The sequence below is a fragment of the Rhamphochromis longiceps genome, linkage group LG11 (assembly GCF_057381845.1).
Source record: "Rhamphochromis longiceps isolate RC_006_pf linkage group LG11, R_longiceps_female_GT1.1, whole genome shotgun sequence".
NCBI classification, from domain to species: Eukaryota; Metazoa; Chordata; class Actinopteri; order Cichliformes; family Cichlidae; genus Rhamphochromis; species Rhamphochromis longiceps.
In genome coordinates, this window is record NC_140567.1 from 2,145,183 (window position 1) to 2,170,856 (window position 25,674).

The window sequence follows — 25,674 nt, forward strand, 5'->3', positions numbered from 1 at the left end:
ATCGAGCCGTGGCAATGCTTGCACACACATGTGATTATGCGCAGAGGTCCACCCTACCAGCCAACCTCAGATCTCCACGCAAGCACACATGAATGCACAAACATTTGCACACATCCAGAAATAAACTCCCCCAGAGAAACCAAATTCCAAGACATCCAGCCGTGGCAATGCTTGCATACACATGTGATTATGCGCAGAGGTCCACCGTACCAGCCAACCTCAGATCTCAACGCAGGAACACATGAATGCACATACATTTGCACACATCCAGAGATAAACTCACCCCAAAGAAACCAAATTCCAAGAAATCGAGCCGTGGCAATGTTTGCACACACATGTGATTATGCGCAGAGGTCCACCCTACCAGCCAACCTCAGATCTCCACGCAAGCACACATGAATGCACATACATTTGCACACATCCAGAAATAAACTCCCCCAGAGAAACCAAATTCCAAGATATCCAGCCGAGGCAATGCTTGCACACACATGTGATTATGCGCAGAGGTCCACCCTATGAGCCAATCTCAGATCTCCACGCAAGCACAGATGAATGCACATACATTTGCACACATCCAGAGATAAACTCCCCAACAGAAACCAAATTCCAAGAAATCGAGCCGTGGCAATGCTTGCACACACATGTGATTATGCGCAGAGGTCCACCCTACCAGCCAACCTCAGATCTCAACGGAGGAACACATGAATGCACAAACATTTGGACACATCCAGAAATAAACTCCCCCTCAGAAACCAAATTCCAAGATATCCAGAAATGGAAATGTTTTCACACACATGTGATTATGCGCAGAGGTCCACCCTACCAGCCAACCTCAGATCTCAACGCAGGAACACATGAATGCACATACATTTGCACACATCCAGAGATAAACTCCCCCTCAGAAACCAAATTTCGAGAAATCGAGCCGTGGCAATTCTTGAACATACATGTGATTATGCGCAGAGGTCCACCCTACCAGCCAACCTCAGATCTCCACGCAAGCACAGATGAATGCACATACATTTGCACACATCCAGAAACAAACTCCCCAAGAGAAACCAAATTCCAAGACATCCAGCCGTGGCAATGTTTGCACACACATGTGATTATGCGCAGAGGTCCACCCTACCAGCCAACCTCAGATCTCAACGCAGGAACACATGAATGCACATACATTTGCACACATCCAAAGATAAACTCCCCAAAGAATCCAAATTCCAAGAAATCGAGCCGTGGCAATGCTTGCACACACATGTGATTATGCGCAGAGGTCCACCCTACCAGCCAACCTCAGAGCTCAACGCATGAACACATGAATGCACATACATTTGCACACATCCAGAGATAAACTCCCCAACAGAAACCAAATTCCAAGAAATCCAGCCGTGGCAATGCTTGCACACACATGTGATTATGCGCAGAGGTCCACCCTACCATCCAACCTCAGATTTCAGCGCAGGAACACATGAATGCACATACATTTGCACACATCCAGAGATAAACTCCCCCTCAGAAACCAAATTCCAAGAAATCGAGCTGTGGCAATGCTTGCACACACATGTGATTATGCGCAGAGGTCCACCCTACCAGCCAACCTCAGATCTACACGCAAGCACACATGAATGCACAAACATTTGCACACATCCAGAAATAAACTCCCCCAGAGAAACCAAATTCCAAGAAATCGAGCTGTGGCAATGCTTGCACACACATGTGATTATGCGCAGAGGTCCACCCTACCAGCCAACCTCAGATCTCAACGCAGGAACACATGAATGCACATACATTTGCACACATCCAGAGATAAACTCCCCCAGAGAAACCAAATTCCAAGAAATCGAGCCGTGGCAATGCTTGCACACACATGTGATTATGCGCAGAGGTCCACCCTACCAGCCAACCTCAGATCTCCACGCAAGCACACATGAATGCACATACATTTGCACACATCCAGAGATAAACTCACCCCAAAGAATCCAAATTCCAAGAAATCGAGCCGTGGCAATGCTTGCACATACATGTGATTATGCGCAGAGGTCCACCCTACCAGCCAACCTCAGAGCTCAACGCAAGAACACATGAATGCACATACATTTGCACACATCCAGAGATAAACTCCCCAACAGAAACCAAATTCCAAGAAATCCAGCCGTGGCAATGCTTGCACACACATGTGATTATGCGCAGAGGTCCACCCTACCATCCAACCTCAGATTTCAGCGCAGGAACACATGAATGCACATACATTTGCACACATCCAGAGATAAACTCCCCCTCAGAAACCAAATTCCAAGAAATCGAGCTGTGGCAATGCTTGCACACACATGTGATTATGCGCAGAGGTCCACCCTACCAGCCAACCTCAGATCTACACGCAAGCACACATGAATGCACAAACATTTGCACACATCCAGAAATAAACTCCCCCAGAGAAACCAAATTCCAAGAAATCGAGCCGTGGCAATGCTTGCACACACATGTGATTATGCGCAGAGGTCCACCCTACCAGCCAACCTCAGATCTCCACGCAAGCACACATGAATGCACATACATTTGCACACATCCAGAGATAAACTCACCCCAAAGAATCCAAATTCCAAGAAATCGAGCCGTGGCAATGCTTGCACATACATGTGATTATGCGCAGAGGTCCACCCTACCAGCCAACCTCAGATCTACACGCAGGCACACATGAATGCACATGAATTTGCACACATCCAGAGATAAACCCCCCTTCAGAAACCAAATTCCAAGAAATCGAACCGTGGCAATGCTTGCACACACATGTGATTATGCGCAGAGGTCCACCCTACCAGCCAACCTCAGATCTCAACACAGGAACACATGAATGCACATACATTTGCACACATCCAGAGATAAACTCGCCAAGAGAAACCAAATTCCAAGATATCCAGAAATGTAAATGTTTGCACACACGTGTGATTATGCGCAGAGGTCCACCCTACCAGCCCACCTCAGATCTCCACGCAAGCACACATGAATGCACATACATTTGCACACATCCAGAGATAAACTCCCCCTCAGAAACCAAATTCCAAGAAATCCAGCCGTGGCAATGCTTGCACACACATGTGATTATGCGCAGAGGTCCACCCTACCATCCAACCTCAGATCTCAGCGCAGGAACACATGAATGCACATACATTTGCACACATCCAGAAATAAACTCCCCAACAGAAACCAAATTCCAAGAAATCGTTCCGTGGCAATGCTTGCACACACATGTGATTATGCGCAGAGGTCCACCCTACCAGCTCACCTCAGATCTCCACGCAAGCACACATGAATGCACATACATTTGCACACATCCAGAGATAAACTCCCCAACAGAAACCAAATTCCAAGAAATCCAGCCGTGGCAATGCTTGCACACACATGTGATTATGCGCAGAGGTCCACCCTACCATCCAACCTCAGATTTCAGCGCAGGAACACATGAATGCACATACATTTGCACACATCCAGAAATAAACTCCCCAACAGAAACCAAATTCCAAGAAATCGTTCCGTGGCAATGCTTGCACACACATGTGATTATGCGCAGAGGTCCACCCTACCAGCTCACCTCAGATCTCCACGCAAGCACACATGAATGCACATACATTTGCACACATCCAGAGATAAACTCCCCCAGAGAAACCAAATTCCAAGAAATCCAGCCGTGGCAATGCTTGCACACACGTGATTATGCGCAGAGGTCCACCCTACCAGCCAACCTCAGATCTCAACGCAGGAACACATGAATGCACATACATTTGCACACATCCAGAGATAAACTCCCCAAGAGAAACCAAATTCCAAGAAATCGAGCCGTGGCAATTCTTGAACATACATGTGATTATGCGCAGAGGTCCACCCTACCAGCCAACCTCAGATCTCCACGCAAGCACACATGAATGCACATACATTTGGACACATCCAGAAATAAACTCCCCCAGAGAAACCAAATTCCAAGATATCCAGAAATGGAAATGTGATTATGCGCAGAGGTCCACCCTACCAGCCAACCTCAGATCTCAACGCAGGAACACATGAATGCACATACATTTGCACACATCCAGAGATAAACTCCCCCTCAGAAACCAAATTCCAAGAAATCCAGCCGTGGCAATGCTTGCACACACGTGATTATGCGCAGAGGTCCACCCTACCAGCCAACCTCAGATCTCCACGCAAGCACACATGAATGCACAAACATTTGCACACATCCAGAGATAAACTCCCCCTCAGAAACCAAATTCCAAGAAATCGAGCTGTGGCAATGCTTGCACACACATGTGATTATGCGCAGAGGTCCACCCTACCAGCCAACCTCAGATCTCAACGCAGGAACACATGAATGCACATACATTTGCACACATCCAGTGATAAACTCACCCCAAAGAAACCAAATTCCAAGAAATCCAGCCGTGGCAATGTTTGCACACACATGTGATTATGCGCAGAGGTACACCCTACCAGCCAACCTCAGATCTACACGCAGGAACACATGAATGCACATACATTTGCACACATCCAGAGATAAACTCCCCCTCAGAAACCAAATTCCAAGAAATCGAGCCGTGGCAATGTTTGCACACACATGTGATTATGCGCAGAGGTCCACCCTACCAGCCAACCTCAGATCTCAACGCAGGAACACATGAATGCACATACATTTGCACACATCCAGAGATAAACTCCCCCTCAGAAACCAAATTTCAAGAAATCGAGCCGTGGCAATGCTTGCACACACATGTGATTATGCGCAGAGGTCCACCCTATGAGCCAACCTCAGATCTCCACGCAAGCACAGATGAATGCACATACATTTGCACACATCCAGAGATAAACTCCCCAACAGAAACCAAATTCCAAGAAATCGAGCCGTGGCAATGCTTGCACACACATGTGATTATGCGCAGAGGTCCACCCTACCAGCCAACCTCAGATTTCAGCGCAGGAACACATGAATGCACATACATTTGGAGACATCCAGAAATAAACTCCCGAAGAGAAACCAAATTCCAAGAAATCCAGCCGTGGCAATGCTTGCACACACATGTGATTATGCGCAGAGGTCCACCCTACCAGCCAACCTCAGATCTCAATGCAGGAACACATGAATGCACATACATTTGGACACATCCAGAAATAAACTCCCCCAGAGAAACCAAATTCCAAGATATCCAGAAATGGAAATGTTTGCACACACATGTGATTATGCGCAGAGGTCCACCCTACCAGCCAACCTCAGAGCTCAACGCAAGAACACATGAATGCACATACATTTGCACACATTCAGAGATAAACTCGCCCTCAGAAACCAAATTCCAAGATATCCAGAAATGGAAATGTTTGCACACACATGTGATTATGCGCAGAGGTCCACCCTACCAGCCAACCTCAGATCTACACGCAGGCACACATGAATGCACATACATTTGCACACATCCAGAGATAAACTCACCCCAAAGAATCCAAATTCCAAGAAATCGAGCCGTGGCAATGCTTGCACACACATGTGATTATGCGCAGAGGTCCACCCTACCAGCCAACCTCAGATCTCAGCGCAGGAACACATGAATGCACATACATTTGCACACATCCAGAAACAAACTCCCCAAGAGAAACCAAATTCCAAGATATCCAGCCGTGGCAATGTTTGCACACACATGTGATTATGCGCAGAGGTACACCCTACCAGCCCACACATTTCTCCACGCAAGCACAGATGAATGCACATACATTTGGACACATCCAGAAATAAACTCCCCAAGAGAAACCAAATTCCAAGAAATCCAGCCGTGGCAATGCTTGCACATACATGTGATTATGCGCAGAGGTCCACCCTAGCAGCCAACCTCAGATCTCCACGCAAGCACACATGAATGCACATACATTTGCACACATCCAGAGATAAACTCCCCCAGAGAAACCAAATTCCAAGAAATCCAGCCGTGGCAATGCTTGCACACACATGTGATTATGCGCAGAGGTCCACCCTACCAGCCAACCTCAGATCTCAACGCAGGAACACATGAATGCACATACATTTGCACACATCCAGAGATAAACTCCCCAAGAGAAACCAAATTCCAAGAAATCGAGCCGTGGCAATTCTTGAACATACATGTGATTATGCGCAGAGGTCCACCCTACCAGCCAACCTCAGATCTCCACGCAAGCACACATGAATGCACATACATTTGGACACATCCAGAAATAAACTCCCCCAGAGAAACCAAATTCCAAGATATCCAGAAATGGAAATGTGATTATGCGCAGAGGTCCACCCTACCAGCCAACCTCAGATCTCAACGCAGGAACACATGAATGCACATACATTTGCACACATCCAGAGATAAACTCCCCCTCAGAAACCAAATTCCAAGAAATCCAGCCGTGGCAATGCTTGCACACACATGTGATTATGCGCAGAGGTCCACCCTACCAGCCAACCTCAGATCTCCACGCAAGCACACATGAATGCACAAACATTTGCACACATCCAGAGATAAACTCCCCCTCAGAAACCAAATTCCAAGAAATCGAGCTGTGGCAATGCTTGCACACACATGTGATTATGCGCAGAGGTCCACCCTACCAGCCAACCTCAGATCTCAACGCAGGAACACATGAATGCACATACATTTGCACACATCCAGTGATAAACTCACCCCAAAGAAACCAAATTCCAAGAAATCCAGCCGTGGCAATGTTTGCACACACATGTGATTATGCGCAGAGGTACACCCTACCAGCCAACCTCAGATCTACACGCAGGAACACATGAATGCACATACATTTGCACACATCCAGAGATAAACTCCCCCTCAGAAACCAAATTCCAAGAAATCGAGCCGTGGCAATGTTTGCACACACATGTGATTATGCGCAGAGGTCCACCCTACCAGCCAACCTCAGATCTCCACGCAAGCACACATGAATGCACATACATTTGCACACATCCAGAGATAAACTCCCCCTCAGAAACCAAATTTCAAGAAATCGAGCCGTGGCAATGCTTGCACACACATGTGATTATGCGCAGAGGTCCACCCTATGAGCCAACCTCAGATCTCCACGCAAGCACAGATGAATGCACATACATTTGCACACATCCAGAGATAAACTCCCCAACAGAAACCAAATTCCAAGAAATCGAGCCGTGGCAATGCTTGCACACACATGTGATTATGCGCAGAGGTCCACCCTACCAGCCAACCTCAGATTTCAGCGCAGGAACACATGAATGCACATACATTTGGAGACATCCAGAAATAAACTCCCGAAGAGAAACCAAATTCCAAGAAATCCAGCCGTGGCAATGCTTGCACACACATGTGATTATGCGCAGAGGTCCACCCTACCAGCCAACCTCAGATCTCAACGCAGGAACACATGAATGCACATACATTTGGACACATCCAGAAATAAACTCCCCCAGAGAAACCAAATTCCAAGATATCCAGAAATGGAAATGTTTGCACACACATGTGATTATGCGCAGAGGTCCACCCTACCAGCCAACCTCAGAGCTCAACGCAAGAACACATGAATGCACATACATTTGCACACATTCAGAGATAAACTCGCCCTCAGAAACCAAATTCCAAGATATCCAGAAATGGAAATGTTTGCACACACATGTGATTATGCGCAGAGGTCCACCCTACCAGCCAACCTCAGATCTACACGCAGGCACACATGAATGCACATACATTTGCACACATCCAGAGATAAACTCACCCCAAAGAATCCAAATTCCAAGAAATCGAGCCGTGGCAATGCTTGCACACACATGTGATTATGCGCAGAGGTCCACCCTACCAGCCAACCTCAGATCTCAGCGCAGGAACACATGAATGCACATACATTTGCACACATCCAGAAACAAACTCCCCAAGAGAAACCAAATTCCAAGATATCCAGCCGTGGCAATGTTTGCACACACATGTGATTATGCGCAGAGGTACACCCTACCAGCCCACACATTTCTCCACGCAAGCACAGATGAATGCACATACATTTGGACACATCCAGAAATAAACTCCCCAAGAGAAACCAAATTCCAAGAAATCCAGCCGTGGCAATGCTTGCACATACATGTGATTATGCGCAGAGGTCCACCCTACCAGCCAACCTCAGATCTCCACGCAAGCACACATGAATGCACATACATTTGCACACATGCAGAAATAAACTCACCCCAAAGAATCCAAATTCCAAGAAATCGAGCCGTGGCAATGCTTGCACATACATGTGATTATGCGCAGAGGTCCACCCTACCAGCCAACCTCAGAGCTCAACGCAAGAACACATGAATGCACATACATTTGCACACATTCAGAGATAAACTCCACCTCAGAAACCAAATTCCAAGATATCCAGAAATGGAAATGTTTGCACACACATGTGATTATGCGCAGAGGTCCACCCTACCAGCCAACCTCAGATCTACACGCAGGCACACATGAATGCACATACATTTGCACACATCCAGAGATAAACTCCCCCTCAGAAACCAAATTCCAAGAAATCGAGCCGTGGCAATGCTTGCACACACATGTGATTATGCGCAGAGGTCCACCCTACCAGCCAACCTCAGATCTCCACGCAAGCACACATGAATGCACAAACATTTGCACACATCCAGAAATAAACTCCCCCAGAGAAACCAAATTCCAAGACATCCAGCCGTGGCAATGCTTGCATACACATGTGATTATGCGCAGAGGTCCACCCTACCAGCCAACCTCAGATCTCAACGCAGGAACACATGAATGCACATACATTTGCACACATCCAGAGATAAACTCACCCCAAAGAAACCAAATTCCAAGAAATCGAGCCGTGGCAATGTTTGCACACACATGTGATTATGCGCAGAGGTCCACCCTACCAGCCAACCTCAGATCTCCACGCAAGCACACATGAATGCACATACATTTGCACACATCCAGAAATAAACTCCCCCAGAGAAACCAAATTCCAAGATATCCAGCCGAGGCAATGCTTGCACACACATGTGATTATGCGCAGAGGTCCACCCTATGAGCCAATCTCAGATCTCCACGCAAGCACAGATGAATGCACATACATTTGCACACATCCAGAGATAAACTCCCCAACAGAAACCAAATTCCAAGAAATCGAGCCGTGGCAATGCTTGCACACACATGTGATTATGCGCAGAGGTCCACCCTACCAGCCAACCTCAGATCTCAACGCAGGAACACATGAATGCACATACATTTGCACACATTCAGAGATAAACTCCCCCAGAGAAACCAAATTCCAAGATATCCAGAAATGGAAATGTTTTCACACACATGTGATTATGCGCAGAGGTCCACCCTACCAGCCAACCTCAGATCTCAACGCAGGAACACATGAATGCACATACATTTGCACACATCCAGAGATAAACTCCCCCTCAGAAACCAAATTTCAAGAAATCGAGCCGTGGCAATTCTTGAACATACATGTGATTATGCGCAGAGGTCCACCCTACCAGCCAACCTCAGATCTCCACGCAAGCACAGATGAATGCACATACATTTGCACACATCCAGAAACAAACTCCCCAAGAGAAACCAAATTCCAAGACATCCAGCCGTGGCAATGTTTGCACACACATGTGATTATGCGCAGAGGTCCACCCTACCAGCCAACCTCAGATCTCAACGCAGGAACACATGAATGCACATACATTTGCACACATCCAGAGATAAACTCCCCAACAGAAACCAAATTCCAAGATATCCAGCCGTGGCAATGTTTGCACACACATGTGATTATGCGCAGAGGTACACCCTACCAGCCCACACAGATCTCCACGCAAGCACAGATGAATGCACATACATTTGGACACATCCAGAAATAAACTACCCAAGAGAAACCAAATTCCAAGAAATCCAGCCGTGGCAATGCTTGCACATACATGTGATTATGCGCAGAGGTCCACCCTACCAGCCAACCTCAGATCTCCACGCAAGCACACATGAATGCACATACATTTGCACACATGCAGAAATAAACTCACCCCAAAGAATCCAAATTCCAAGAAATCCAGCCGTGGCAATGTTTGCACACACATGTGATTATGCGCAGAGGTACACCCTACCAGCCAACCTCAGATCTACACGCAGGAACACATGAATGCACATACATTTGCACACATCCAGAGATAAACTCCCCCTCAGAAACCAAATTCCAAGAAATCGAGCCGTGGCAATGTTTGCACACACATGTGATTATGCGCAGAGGTCCACCCTACCAGCCAACCTCAGATCTCAACGCAGGAACACATGAATGCACATACATTTGCACACATCCAGAGATAAACTCCCCCTCAGAAACCAAATTTCAAGAAATCGAGCCGTGGCAATGCTTGCACACACATGTGATTATGCGCAGAGGTCCACCCTATGAGCCAACCTCAGATCTCCACGCAAGCACAGATGAATGCACATACATTTGCACACATCCAGAGATAAACTCCCCAACAGAAACCAAATTCCAAGAAATCGAGCCGTGGCAATGCTTGCACACACATGTGATTATGCGCAGAGGTCCACCCTACCAGCCAACCTCAGATCTCAGCGCAGGAACACATGAATGCACATACATTTGGACACATCCAGAAATAAACTCCCCAAGAGAAACCAAATTCCAAGAAATCCAGCCGTGGCAATGCTTGCACACACATGTGATTATGCGCAGAGGTCCACCCTACCAGCCAACCTCAGATCTCAACGCAGGAACACATGAATGCACATACATTTGGACACATCCAGAAATAAACTCCCCCAGAGAAACCAAATTCCAAGATATCCAGAAATGGAAATGTTTGCACACACATGTGATTATGCGCAGACGTCCACCCTACCAGCCAACCTCAGAGCTCAACGCAAGAACACATGAATGCACATACATTTGCACACATTCAGAGATAAACTCGCCCTCAGAAACCAAATTCCAAGATATCCAGAAATGGAAATGTTTGCACACACATGTGATTATGCGCAGAGGTCCACCCTACCAGCCAACCTCAGATCTACACGCAGGCACACATGAATGCACATACATTTGCACACATCCAGAGATAAACTCACCCCAAAGAATCCAAATTCCAAGAAATCGAGCCGTGGCAATGCTTGCACACACATGTGATTATGCGCAGAGGTCCACCCTACCAGCCAACCTCAGATCTCAGCGCAGGAACACATGAATGCACATACATTTGCACACATCCAGAAACAAACTCCCCAAGAGAAACCAAATTCCAAGATATCCAGCCGTGGCAATGTTTGCACACACATGTGATTATGCGCAGAGGTACACCCTACCAGCCCACACATTTCTCCACGCAAGCACAGATGAATGCACATACATTTGGACACATCCAGAAATAAACTCCCCAAGAGAAACCAAATTCCAAGAAATCCAGCCGTGGCAATGCTTGCACATACATGTGATTATGCGCAGAGGTCCACCCTAGCAGCCAACCTCAGATCTCCACGCAAGCACACATGAATGCACATACATTTGCACACATGCAGAAATAAACTCACCCCAAAGAATCCAAATTCCAAGAAATCGAGCCGTGGCAATGCTTGCACATACATGTGATTATGCGCAGAGGTCCACCCTACCAGCCAACCTCAGAGCTCAACGCAAGAACACATGAATGCACATACATTTGCACACATTCAGAGATAAACTCCACCTCAGAAACCAAATTCCAAGATATCCAGAAATGGAAATGTTTGCACACACATGTGATTATGCGCAGAGGTCCACCCTACCAGCCAACCTCAGATCTACACGCAGGCACACATGAATGCACATACATTTGCACACATCCAGAGATAAACTCCCCCTCAGAAACCAAATTCCAAGAAATCGAGCCGTGGCAATGCTTGCACACACATGTGATTATGCGCAGAGGTCCACCCTACCAGCCAACCTCAGATCTCCACGCAAGCACACATGAATGCACAAACATTTGCACACATCCAGAAATAAACTCCCCCAGAGAAACCAAATTCCAAGACATCCAGCCGTGGCAATGCTTGCATACACATGTGATTATGCGCAGAGGTCCACCCTACCAGCCAACCTCAGATCTCAACGCAGGAACACATGAATGCACATACATTTGCACACATCCAGAGATAAACTCACCCCAAAGAAACCAAATTCCAAGAAATCGAGCCGTGGCAATGTTTGCACACACATGTGATTATGCGCAGAGGTCCACCCTACCAGCCAACCTCAGATCTCCACGCAAGCACACATGAATGCACATACATTTGCACACATCCAGAAATAAACTCCCCCAGAGAAACCAAATTCCAAGATATCCAGCCGTGGCAATGCTTGCACACACATGTGATTATGCGCAGAGGTCCACCCTATGAGCCAATCTCAGATCTCCACGCAAGCACAGATGAATGCACATACATTTGCACACATCCAGAGATAAACTCCCCAACAGAAACCAAATTCCAAGAAATCGAGCCGTGGCAATGCTTGCACACACATGTGATTATGCGCAGAGGTCCACCCTACCAGCCAACCTCAGATCTCAACGCAGGAACACATGAATGCACATACATTTGCACACATCCAGAGATAAACTCCCCCAGAGAAACCAAATTCCAAGATATCCAGAAATGGAAATGTTTTCACACACATGTGATTATGCGCAGAGGTCCACCCTACCAGCCAACCTCAGATCTCAACGCAGGAACACATGAATGCACATACATTTGCACACATCCAGAGATAAACTCCCCCTCAGAAACCAAATTTCAAGAAATCGAGCCGTGGCAATGCTTGAACATACATGTGATTATGCGCAGAGGTCCACCCTACCAGCCAACCTCAGATCTCCACGCAAGCACAGATGAATGCACATACATTTGCACACATCCAGAAACAAACTCCCCAAGAGAAACCAAATTCCAAGACATCCAGCCGTGGCAATGTTTGCACACACATGTGATTATGCGCAGAGGTCCACCCTACCAGCCAACCTCAGATCTCAACGCAGGAACACATGAATGCACATACATTTGCACACATCCAAAGATAAACTCCCCAACAGAAACCAAATTCCAAGATATCCAGCCGTGGCAATGTTTGCACACACATGTGATTATGCGCAGAGGTACACCCTACCAGCCCACCCAGATCTCCACGCAAGCACAGATGAATGCACATACATTTGGACACATCCAGAAATAAACTCCCCAAGAGAAACCAAATTCCAAGAAATCCAGCCGTGGCAATGCTTGCACATACATGTGATTATGCGCAGAGGTCCACCCTACCAGCCAACCTCAGATCTCCACGCAAGCACACATGAATGCACATACATTTGCACACATGCAGAAATAAACTCACCCCAAAGAATCCAAATTCCAAGAAATCGAGCCGTGGCAATGCTTGCACATACATGTGATTATGCGCAGAGGTCCACCCTACCAGCCAACCTCAGAGCTCAACGCAAGAACACATGAATGCACATACATTTGCACACATTCAGAGATAAACTCCACCTCAGAAACCAAATTCCAAGATATCCAGAAATGGAAATGTTTGCACACACATGTGATTATGCGCAGAGGTCCACCCTACCAGCCAACCTCAGATCTACACGCAGGCACACATGAATGCACATACATTTGCACACATCCAGAGATAAACTCCCCCTCAGAAACCAAATTCCAAGAAATCGAGCCGTGGCAATGCTTGCACACACATGTGATTATGCGCAGAGGTCCACCCTACCAGCCAACCTCAGATCTCCACGCAAGCACACATGAATGCACAAACATTTGCACACATCCAGAAATAAACTCCCCCAGAGAAACCAAATTCCAAGACATCCAGCCGTGGCAATGCTTGCATACACATGTGATTATGCGCAGAGGTCCACCCTACCAGCCAACCTCAGATCTCAACGCAGGAACACATGAATGCACATACATTTGCACACATCCAGAGATAAACTCACCCCAAAGAAACCAAATTCCAAGAAATCGAGCCGTGGCAATGTTTGCACACACATGTGATTATGCGCAGAGGTCCACCCTACCAGCCAACCTCAGATCTCCACGCAAGCACACATGAATGCACATACATTTGCACACATCCAGAAATAAACTCCCCCAGAGAAACCAAATTCCAAGATATCCAGCCGTGGCAATGCTTGCACACACATGTGATTATGCGCAGAGGTCCACCCTATGAGCCAATCTCAGATCTCCACGCAAGCACAGATGAATGCACATACATTTGCACACATCCAGAGATAAACTCCCCAACAGAAACCAAATTCCAAGAAATCGAGCCGTGGCAATGCTTGCACACACATGTGATTATGCGCAGAGGTCCACCCTACCAGCCAACCTCAGATCTCAACGGAGGAACACATGAATGCACATACATTTGGACACATCCAGAAATAAACTCCCCCTCAGAAACCAAATTCCAAGATATCCAGAAATGGAAATGTTTTCACACACATGTGATTATGCGCAGAGGTCCACCCTACCAGCCAACCTCAGATCTCAACGCAGGAACACATGAATGCACATACATTTGCACACATCCAGAGATAAACTCCCCCTCAGAAACCAAATTTCAAGAAATCGAGCCGTGGCAATTCTTGAACATACATGTGATTATGCGCAGAGGTCCACCCTACCAGCCAACCTCAGATCTCCACGCAAGCACAGATGAATGCACATACATTTGCACACATCCAGAAACAAACTCCCCAAGAGAAACCAAATTCCAAGACATCCAGCCGTGGCAATGTTTGCACACACATGTGATTATGCGCAGAGGTCCACCCTACCAGCCAACCTCAGATCTCAACGCAGGAACACATGAATGCACATACATTTGCACACATCCAAAGATAAACTCCCCAACAGAAACCAAATTCCAAGAAATCCAGCCGTGGCAATGCTTGCACACACATGTGATTATGCGCAGAGGTCCACCCTACCAGCCAACCTCAGATCTCAGCGCAGGAACACATGAATGCACATACATTTGCACACATCCAGAGATAAACTCACCCCAAAGAATCCAAATTCCAAGAAATCGAGCCGTGGCAATGCTTGCACACACATGTGATTATGCGCAGAGGTCCACCCTACCAGCCAACCTCAGAGCTCAACGCAGGAACACATGAATGCACATACATTTGCACACATCCAGAGATAAACTCCCCCTCAGAAACCAAATTCCAAGAAATCGAGCTGTGGCAATGCTTGCACACACATGTGATTATGCGCAGAGGTCCACCCTACCATCCAACCTCAGATTTCAGCGCAGGAACACATGAATGCACATACATTTGCACACATCCAGAGATAAACTCCCCCAGAGAAACCAAATTCCAAGGAATCGAGCCGTGGCAATGCTTGCACACACATGTGATTATGCGCAGAGGTCCACCCTACCAGCCAACCTCAGATCTACACGCAGGCACACATGAATGCACATACATTTGCACACATCCAGAGATAAACTCACCCCAAAGAATCCAAATTCCAAGAAATCGAGCCGTGGCAATGCTTGCACATACATGTGATTATGCGCAGAGGTCCACCCTACCAGCCAACCTCAGAGCTCAACGCAAGAACACATGAATGCACATACATTTGCACACATCCAGAGATAAACTCCCCAACAGAAACCAAATTCCAAGAAATCCAGCCGTGGCAATGCTTGCACACACATGTGATTATGCGCAGAGGTCCACCCTACCATCCAACCTCAGATTTCAGCGCAGGAACACATGAATGCACATACATTTGCACACATCCAGAGATAAACTCCCCCTCAGAAACCAAATTCCAAGAAATCGAGCTGTGGCAATGCTTGCACACACATGTGATTATGCGCAGAGGTCCACCCTACCAGCCAACCTCAGATCTACACGCAAGCACACATGAATGCACAAACATTTGCACACATCCAGAAATAAACTCCCCCAGAGAAACCAAATTCCAAGAAATCGAGCCGTGGCAATGCTTGCACACACATGTGATTATGCGCAGAGGTCCACCCTACCAGCCAACCTCAGATCTCCACGCAAGCACACATGAATGCACATACATTTGCACACATCCAGAGATAAACTCACCCCAAAGAATCCAAATTCCAAGAAATCGAGCCGTGGCAATGCTTGCACATACATGTGATTATGCGCAGAGGTACACCCTACCAGCCAACCTCAGATCTACACGCAGGCACACATGAATGCACATGAATTTGCACACATCCAGAGATAAACCCCCCTTCAGAAACCAAATTCCAAGAAATCGAACCGTGGCAATGCTTGCACACACATGTGATTATGCGCAGAGGTCCACCCTACCAGCCAACCTCAGATCTCAACGCAGGAACACATGAATGCACATACATTTGCACACATCCAGAGATAAACTCGCCAAGAGAAACCAAATTCCAAGATATCCAGAAATGTAAATGTTTGCACACACATGTGATTATGCGCAGAGGTCCACCCTACCAGCCCACCTCAGATCTCCACGCAAGCACACATGAATGCACATACATTTGCACACATCCAGAGATAAACTCCCCAACAGAAACCAAATTCCAAGAAATCCAGCCGTGGCAATGCTTGCACACACATGTGATTATGCGCAGAGGTCCACCCTACCATCCAACCTCAGATTTCAGCGCAGGAACACATGAATGCACATACATTTGCACACATCCAGAGATAAACTCCCCCAGAGAAACCAAATTCCAAGAAATCCAGCCGTGGCAATGCTTGCACACACGTGATTATGCGCAGAGGTCCACCCTACCAGCCAACCTCAGATCTCAACGCAGGAACACATGAATGCACATACATTTGCACACATCCAGAGATAAACTCCCCAAGAGAAACCAAATTCCAAGAAATCGAGCCGTGGCAATTCTTGAACATACATGTGATTATGCGCAGAGGTCCACCCTACCAGCCAACCTCAGATCTCCACGCAAGCACACATGAATGCACATACATTTGGACACATCCAGAAATAAACTCCCCCAGAGAAACCAAATTCCAAGATATCCAGAAATGGAAATGTGATTATGCGCAGAGGTCCACCCTACCAGCCAACCTCAGATCTCAACGCAGGAACACATGAATGCACATACATTTGCACACATCCAGAGATAAACTCCCCCTCAGAAACCAAATTCCAAGAAATCCAGCCGTGGCAATGCTTGCACACACATGTGATTATGCGCAGAGGTCCACCCTACCAGCCAACCTCAGATCTCCACGCAAGCACACATGAATGCACAAACATTTGCACACATCCAGAGATAAACTCCCCCTCAGAAACCAAATTCCAAGAAATCGAGCTGTGGCAATGCTTGCACACACATGTGATTATGCGCAGAGGTCCACCCTACCAGCCAACCTCAGATCTCAACGCAGGAACACATGAATGAACATACATTTGCACACATCCAGTGATAAACTCACCCCAAAGAAACCAAATTCCAAGAAATCCAGCCGTGGCAATGTTTGCACACACATGTGATTATGCGCAGAGGTACACCCTACCAGCCAACCTCAGATCTACACGCAGGAACACATGAATGCACATACATTTGCACACATCCAGAGATAAACTCCCCCTCAGAAACCAAATTCCAAGAAATCGAGCCGTGGCAATGTTTGCACACACATGTGATTATGCGCAGAGGTCCACCCTACCAGCCAACCTCAGATCTCAACGCAGGAACACATGAATGCACATACATTTGCACACATCCAGAGATAAACTCCCCCTCAGAAACCAAATTTCAAGAAATCGAGCCGTGGCAATGCTTGCACACACATGTGATTATGCGCAGAGGTCCACCCTATGAGCCAACCTCAGATCTCCACGCAAGCACAGATGAATGCACATACATTTGCACACATCCAGAGATAAACTCCCCAACAGAAACCAAATTCCAAGAAATCGAGCCGTGGCAATGCTTGCACACACATGTGATTATGCGCAGAGGTCCACCCTACCAGCCAACCTCAGAGCTCAACGCAAGAACACATGAATGCACATACATTTGCACACATTCAGAGATAAACTCGCCCTCAGAAACCAAATTCCAAGATATCCAGAAATGGAAATGTTTGCACACACATGTGATTATGCGCAGAGGTCCACCCTACCAGCCAACCTCAGATCTCAGCGCAGGAACACATGAATGCACATACATTTGCACACATCCAGAAACAAACTCCCCAAGAGAAACCAAATTCCAAGATATCCAGCCGTGGCAATGTTTGCACACACATGTGATTATGCGCAGAGGTCCACCCTACCAGCCAACCTCAGATCTCAACGCAGGAACACATGAATGCACATACATTTGGACACATCCAGAGATAAACTCCCCCTCAGAAACCAAATTTCAAGAAATCCAGAAATGGAAATGTGATTATGCGCAGAGGTCCACCCTACCAGCCAACCTCAGATCTCCACGCAAGCACACATGAATGCACATACATTTGCACACATCCAGAGATAAACTCCCCCTCAGAAACCAAATTCCAAGAAATCCAGCCGTGGCAATGCTTGCACACACATGTGATTATGCGCAGAGGTCCACCCTACCAGCCAACCTCAGAGCTCAACGCAAGAACACATGAATGCACATACATTTGCACACATTCAGAGATAAACGCCCCCTCAGAAACCAAATTCCAAGATATCCAGAAATGGAAATGTTTGCACACACATGTGATTATGCGCAGAGTTCCACCCTACCAGCCAACCTCAGATCTACACGCAGGCACACTTGAATGCACATATATTTGCACACATCCAGAGATAAACCCCCCTTCAGAAACCAAATTCCAAGAAATCGAACCGTGGCAATGCTTGCACACACATGTGATTATGCGCAGAGGTCCACCCTACCAGCCAACCTCAGATCTCAGCGCAGGAACACATGAATGCACATACATTTGCACACATCCAGAAACAAACTCCCCAAGAGAAACCAAATTCCAAGATATCCAGCCGTGGCAATGTTTGCACACACGTGTGATTATGCGCAGAGGTACACCCTACCAGCCCACACAGATCTCCACGCAAGCACAGATGAATGCACATACATTTGCACACATCCAGAGATAAACTCCCCCTCAGAAACCAAATTTCAAGAAATCGAGCCGTGGCAATTCTTGAACATACATGTGATTATGCGCAGAGGTCCACCCTACCAGCCAACCTCAGATCTCCACGCAAGCACAGATGAATGCACATACATTTGCACACATCCAAAGATAAACTCCCCAACAGAAACCAAATTCCAAGAAATCCAGCCGTGGCAATGCTTGCACACACATGTGATTATGCGCAGAGGTCCACCCTACCAGCCAACCTCAGATCTCCACGCAAGCACAGATGAATGCACATACATTTGCACACATCCAAAGATAAACTCCCCAACAGAAACCAAATTCCAAGAAATCGAGCCGTGGCAATGCTTGCACACACATGTGATTATGCGCAGAGGTCCACCCTACCAGCCAACCTCAGATCTCAACGCAGGAACACATGAATGCACATACATTTGGACACATCCAGAAATAAACTCCCGAAGAGAAACCAAATTCCAAGAAATCCAGCCGTGGCAATGCTTGCACACACATGTGATTATGCGCAGAGGTCCACCCTACCAGCCAACCTCAGATCTCAACGCAGGAACACATGAATGCACATACATTTGCACACATCCAAAGATAAACTCCCCTTCAGAAACCAAATTTCAAGAAATCGAGCCGTGGCAATGCTTGCACATACATGTGATTATGCGCAGAGGTCCACCCTACCAGCCAACCTCAGATCTCCACGCAAGCACACATGAATGCACATACATTTGCACACATGCAGAGATAAACTCACCCCAAAGAATCCAAATTCCAAGAAATCGAGCCGTGGCAATGCTTGCACATACATGTGATTATGCGCAGAGGTCCACCCTACCAGCCAACCTCAGATCTCAACGCAAGAACACATGAATGCACATACATTTGCACACATTCAGAGATAAACTCCCCCTCAGAAACCAAATTCCAAGAAATCGAGCCGTGGCAATGCTTGCACACACATGTGATTATGCGCAGAGGTCCACCCTACCAGCCAACCTCAGATCTCAGCGCAGGAACACATGAATGCACATACATTTGGACACATCCAGAAATAAACTCCCCAAGAGAAACCAAATTCCAAGATATCCAGCCGTGGCAATGCTTGCACACACATGTGATTATGCGCAGAGGTCCACCCTACCAGCTACCCTCAGATCTCAACGCAGGAACACATGAATGCACATACATTTGCACACATCCAGAGATAAACTCGCCCCAAAGAAACCAAATTCCAAGAAATCCAGCCGTGGCAATGCTTGCACACACATGTGATTATGCGCAGAGGTCCACCCTACCAGCCAACCTCAGATCTCAACGCAGGAACACATGAATGCACATACATTTGCACACATCCAGAGATAAACGCCCCCTCAGAAACCAAATTCTAAGATATCCAGAAATGGAAATGTTTGCACACACATGTGATTATGCGCAGAGTTCCACCCTACCAGCCAACCTCAGATCTACACGCAGGCACACTTGAATGCACATATATTTGCACACATCCAGAGATAAACCCCCCTTCAGAAACCAAATTCCAAGAAATCGAACCGTGGCAATGCTTGCACACACATGTGATTATGCGCAGAGGTCCACCCTACCAGCCAACCTCAGATCTCAGCGCAGGAACACATGAATGCACATACATTTGCACACATCCAGAAACAAACTCCCCAAGAGAAACCAAATTCCAAGATATCCAGCCGTGGCAATGTTTGCACACACGTGTGATTATGCGCAGAGGTACACCCTACCAGCCCACACAGATCTCCACGCAAGCACAGATGAATGCACATACATTTGCACACATCCAGAGATAAACTCCCCCTCAGAAACCAAATTTCAAGAAATCGAGCCGTGGCAATTCTTGAACATACATGTGATTATGCGCAGAGGTCCACCCTACCAGCCAACCTCAGATCTCCACGCAAGCACAGATGAATGCACATACATTTGCACACATCCAAAGATAAACTCCCCAACAGAAACCAAATTCCAAGAAATCCAGCCGTGGCAATGCTTGCACACACATGTGATTATGCGCAGAGGTCCACCCTACCAGCCAACCTCAGATCTCCACGCAAGCACAGATGAATGCACATACATTTGCACACATCCAAAGATAAACTCCCCAACAGAAACCAAATTCCAAGAAATCGAGCCGTGGCAATGCTTGCACACACATGTGATTATGCGCAGAGGTCCACCCTACCAGCCAACCTCAGATCTCAACGCAGGAACACATGAATGCACATACATTTGGACACATCCAGAAATAAACTCCCGAAGAGAAACCAAATTCCAAGAAATCCAGCCGTGGCAATGCTTGCACACACATGTGATTATGCGCAGAGGTCCACCCTACCAGCCAACCTCAGATCTCAACGCAGGAACACATGAATGCACATACATTTGCACACATCCAAAGATAAACTCCCCTTCAGAAACCAAATTTCAAGAAATCGAGCCGTGGCAATGCTTGCACATACATGTGATTATGCGCAGAGGTCCACCCTACCAGCCAACCTCAGATCTCCACGCAAGCACACATGAATGCACATACATTTGCACACATGCAGAGATAAACTCACCCCAAAGAATCCAAATTCCAAGAAATCGAGCCGTGGCAATGCTTGCACATACATGTGATTATGCGCAGAGGTCCACCCTACCAGCCAACCTCAGATCTCAACGCAAGAACACATGAATGCACATACATTTGCACACATTCAGAGATAAACTCCACCTCAGAAACCAAATTCCAAGAAATCGAGCCGTGGCAATGCTTGCACACACATGTGATTATGCGCAGAGGTCCACCCTACCAGCCAACCTCAGATCTCAACGCAGGAACACATGAATGCACATACATTTGGACACATCCAGAAATAAACTCCCGAAGAGAAACCAAATTCCAAGAAATCCAGCCGTGGCAATGCTTGCACACACATGTGATTATGCGCAGAGGTCCACCCTACCAGCCAACCTCAGATCTCAACGCAGGAACACATGAATGCACATACATTTGCACACATCCAAAGATAAACTCCCCTTCAGAAACCAAATTTCAAGAAATCGAGCCGTGGCAATGCTTGCACATACATGTGATTATGCGCAGAGGTCCACCCTACCAGCCAACCTCAGATCTCCACGCAAGCACACATGAATGCACATACATTTGCACACATGCAGAGATAAACTCACCCCAAAGAATCCAAATTCCAAGAAATCGAGCCGTGGCAATGCTTGCACATACATGTGATTATGCGCAGAGGTCCACCCTACCAGCCAACCTCAGATCTCAACGCAAGAACACATGAATGCACATACATTTGCACACATTCAGAGATAAACTCCACCTCAGAAACCAAATTCCAAGAAATCGAGCCGTGGCAATGCTTGCACACACATGTGATTATGCGCAGAGGTCCACCCTACCAGCCAACCTCAGATCTCAGCGCAGGAACACATGAATGCACATACATTTGGACACATCCAGAAATAAACTCCCCAAGAGAAACCAAATTCCAAGATATCCAGCCGTGGCAATGCTTGCACACACATGTGATTATGCGCAGAGGTCCACCCTACCAGCTACCCTCAGATCTCAACGCAGGAACACATGAATGCACATACATTTGCACACATCCAGAGATAAACTCGCCCCAAAGAAACCAAATTCCAAGAAATCCAGCCGTGGCAATGCTTGCACACACATGTGATTATGCGCAGAGGTCCACCCTACCAGCCAACCTCAGATCTCAACGCAGGAACACATGAATGCACATACATTTGCACACATCCAGAGATAAACTCCCCTTCAGAAACCAAATTCCAAGAAATCGAGTCGTGGCAATGCTTGCACACACATGTGATTATGCGCAGAGGTCCACCCTACCAGCCAACCTCAGATCTCAACGCAGGAACACATGAATGCACATACATTTGGACACATCCAGAAAAAAACTCCCGAAGAGAAACCAAATTCCAAGAAATCCAGCCGTGGCAATGCTTGCACACACGTGTGATTATGCGCAGAGGTACACCCTACCAGCCCACACAGATCTCCACGCAAGCACAGATGAATGCACATACATTTGCACACATCCAGAGATAAACTCCCCCTCAGAAACCAAATTTCGAGAAATCGAGCCGTGGCAATTCTTGAACATACATGTGATTATGCGCAGAGGTCCACCCTACCAGCCAACCTCAGATCTCCACGCAAGCACAGATGAATGCACATACATTTGCACACATCCAAAGATAAACTCCCCAACAGAAACCAAATTCCAAGAAATCCAGCCGTGGCAATGCTTGCACACACATGTGATTATGCGCAGAGGTCCACCCTACCAGCCAACCTCAGATCTCCACGCAAGCACAGATGAATGCACATACATTTGCACACATCCAAAGATAAACTCCCCAACAGAAACCAAATTCCAAGAAATCCAGCCGTGGCAATGCTTGCACACACATGTGATTATGCGCAGAGGTCCACCCTACCAGCCAACCTCAGATCTCAACGCAGGAACACATGAATGCACATACATTTGGACACATCCAGAAATAAACTCCCGAAGAGAAACCAAATTCCAAGAAATCCAGCCGTGGCAATGCTTGCACACACATGTGATTATGCGCAGAGGTCCACCCTACCAGCCAACCTCAGATCTCAACGCAGGAACACATGAATGCACATACATTTGCACACATCCAAAGATAAACTCCCCTTCAGAAACCAATTTTCAAGAAATCGAGCCGTGGCAATGCTTGCACACACATGTGATTATGCGCAGAGGTCCACCCTACCAGCCAACCTCAGATCTCCACGCAAGTACACATGAATGCACATACATTTGCACACATGCAGAGATAAACTCACCCCAAAGAATCCAAATTCCAAGAAATCGAGCCGTGGCAATGCTTGCACATACATGTGATTATGCGCAGAGGTCCACCCTACCAGCCAACCTCAGATCTCAACGCAAGAACACATGAATGCACATACATTTGCACACATTCAGAGATAAACTCCCCCAGAGAAACCAAATTCCAAGAAATCGAGCCGTGGCAATGCTTGCACACACATGTGATTATGCGCAGAGGTCCACCCTACCAGCCAACCTCAGATCTCAGCGCAGGAACACATGAATGCACATACATTTGGACACATCCAGAAATAAACTCCCCAAGAGAAACCAAATTCCAAGATATCCAGCCGTGGCAATGCTTGCACACACATGTGATTATGCGCAGAGGTCCACCCTACCAGCCAACCTCAGATCTCAACGCAGGAACACATGAATGCACATACATTTGGACACATCCAGAAATAAACTCCCCAAGAGAAACCAAATTCCAAGAAATCCAGCCGTGGCAATGCTTGCACACACATGTGATTATGCGCAGAGGTCCACCCTACCAGCCAACCTCAGATCTCAACGCAGGAACACATGAATGCACAATCATTTGCACACATCCAGAGATAAACTCCCCTTCAGAAACCAAATTCCAAGAAATCGAGCCGTGGCAATGCTTGCACACACATGTGATTATGCGCAGAGGTCCACCCTACCAGCCAACCTCAGATCTCAACGCAGGAACACATGAATGCACATACATTTGGACACATCCAGAAATAAACTCCCGAAGAGAAACCAAATTCCAAGAAATCCAGCCGTGGCAATGCTTGCACACACGTGTGATTATGCGCAGAGGTACACCCTACCAGCCCACACAGATCTCCACGCAAGCACAGATGAATGCACATACATTTGCACACATCCAGAGATAAACTCCCCCTCAGAAACCAAATTTCAAGAAATCGAGCCGTGGCAATTCTTGAACATACATGTGATTATGCGCAGAGGTCCACCCTACCAGCCAACCTCAGATCTCCACGCAAGCACAGATGAATGCACATACATTTGCACACATCCAAAGATAAACTCCCCAACAGAAACCAAATTCCAAGAAATCCAGCCGTGGCAATGCTTGCACACACATGTGATTATGCACAGAGGTCCACCCTACCAGCCAACCTCAGATCTCCACGCAAGCACACATGAATGCACATACATTTGCACACATGAAGAGATAAACTCACCCCAAAGAATCCAAATTCCAAGAAATCGAGCCGTGGCAATGCTTGCACATACATGTGATTATGCGCAGAGGTCCACCCTACCAGCCAACCTCAGATCTCAACGCAAGAACACATGAATGCACATACATTTGCACACATTCAGAGATAAACTCCCCCAGAGAAACCAAATTCCAAGAAATCGAGCCGTGGCAATTCTTGAACATACATGTGATTATGCGCAGAGGTCCACCCTACCAGCCAACCTCAGATCTCCACGCAAGCACAGATGAATGCACATACATTTGCACACATCCAAAGATAAACTCCCCAACAGAAACCAAATTCCAAGAAATCCAGCCGTGGCAAT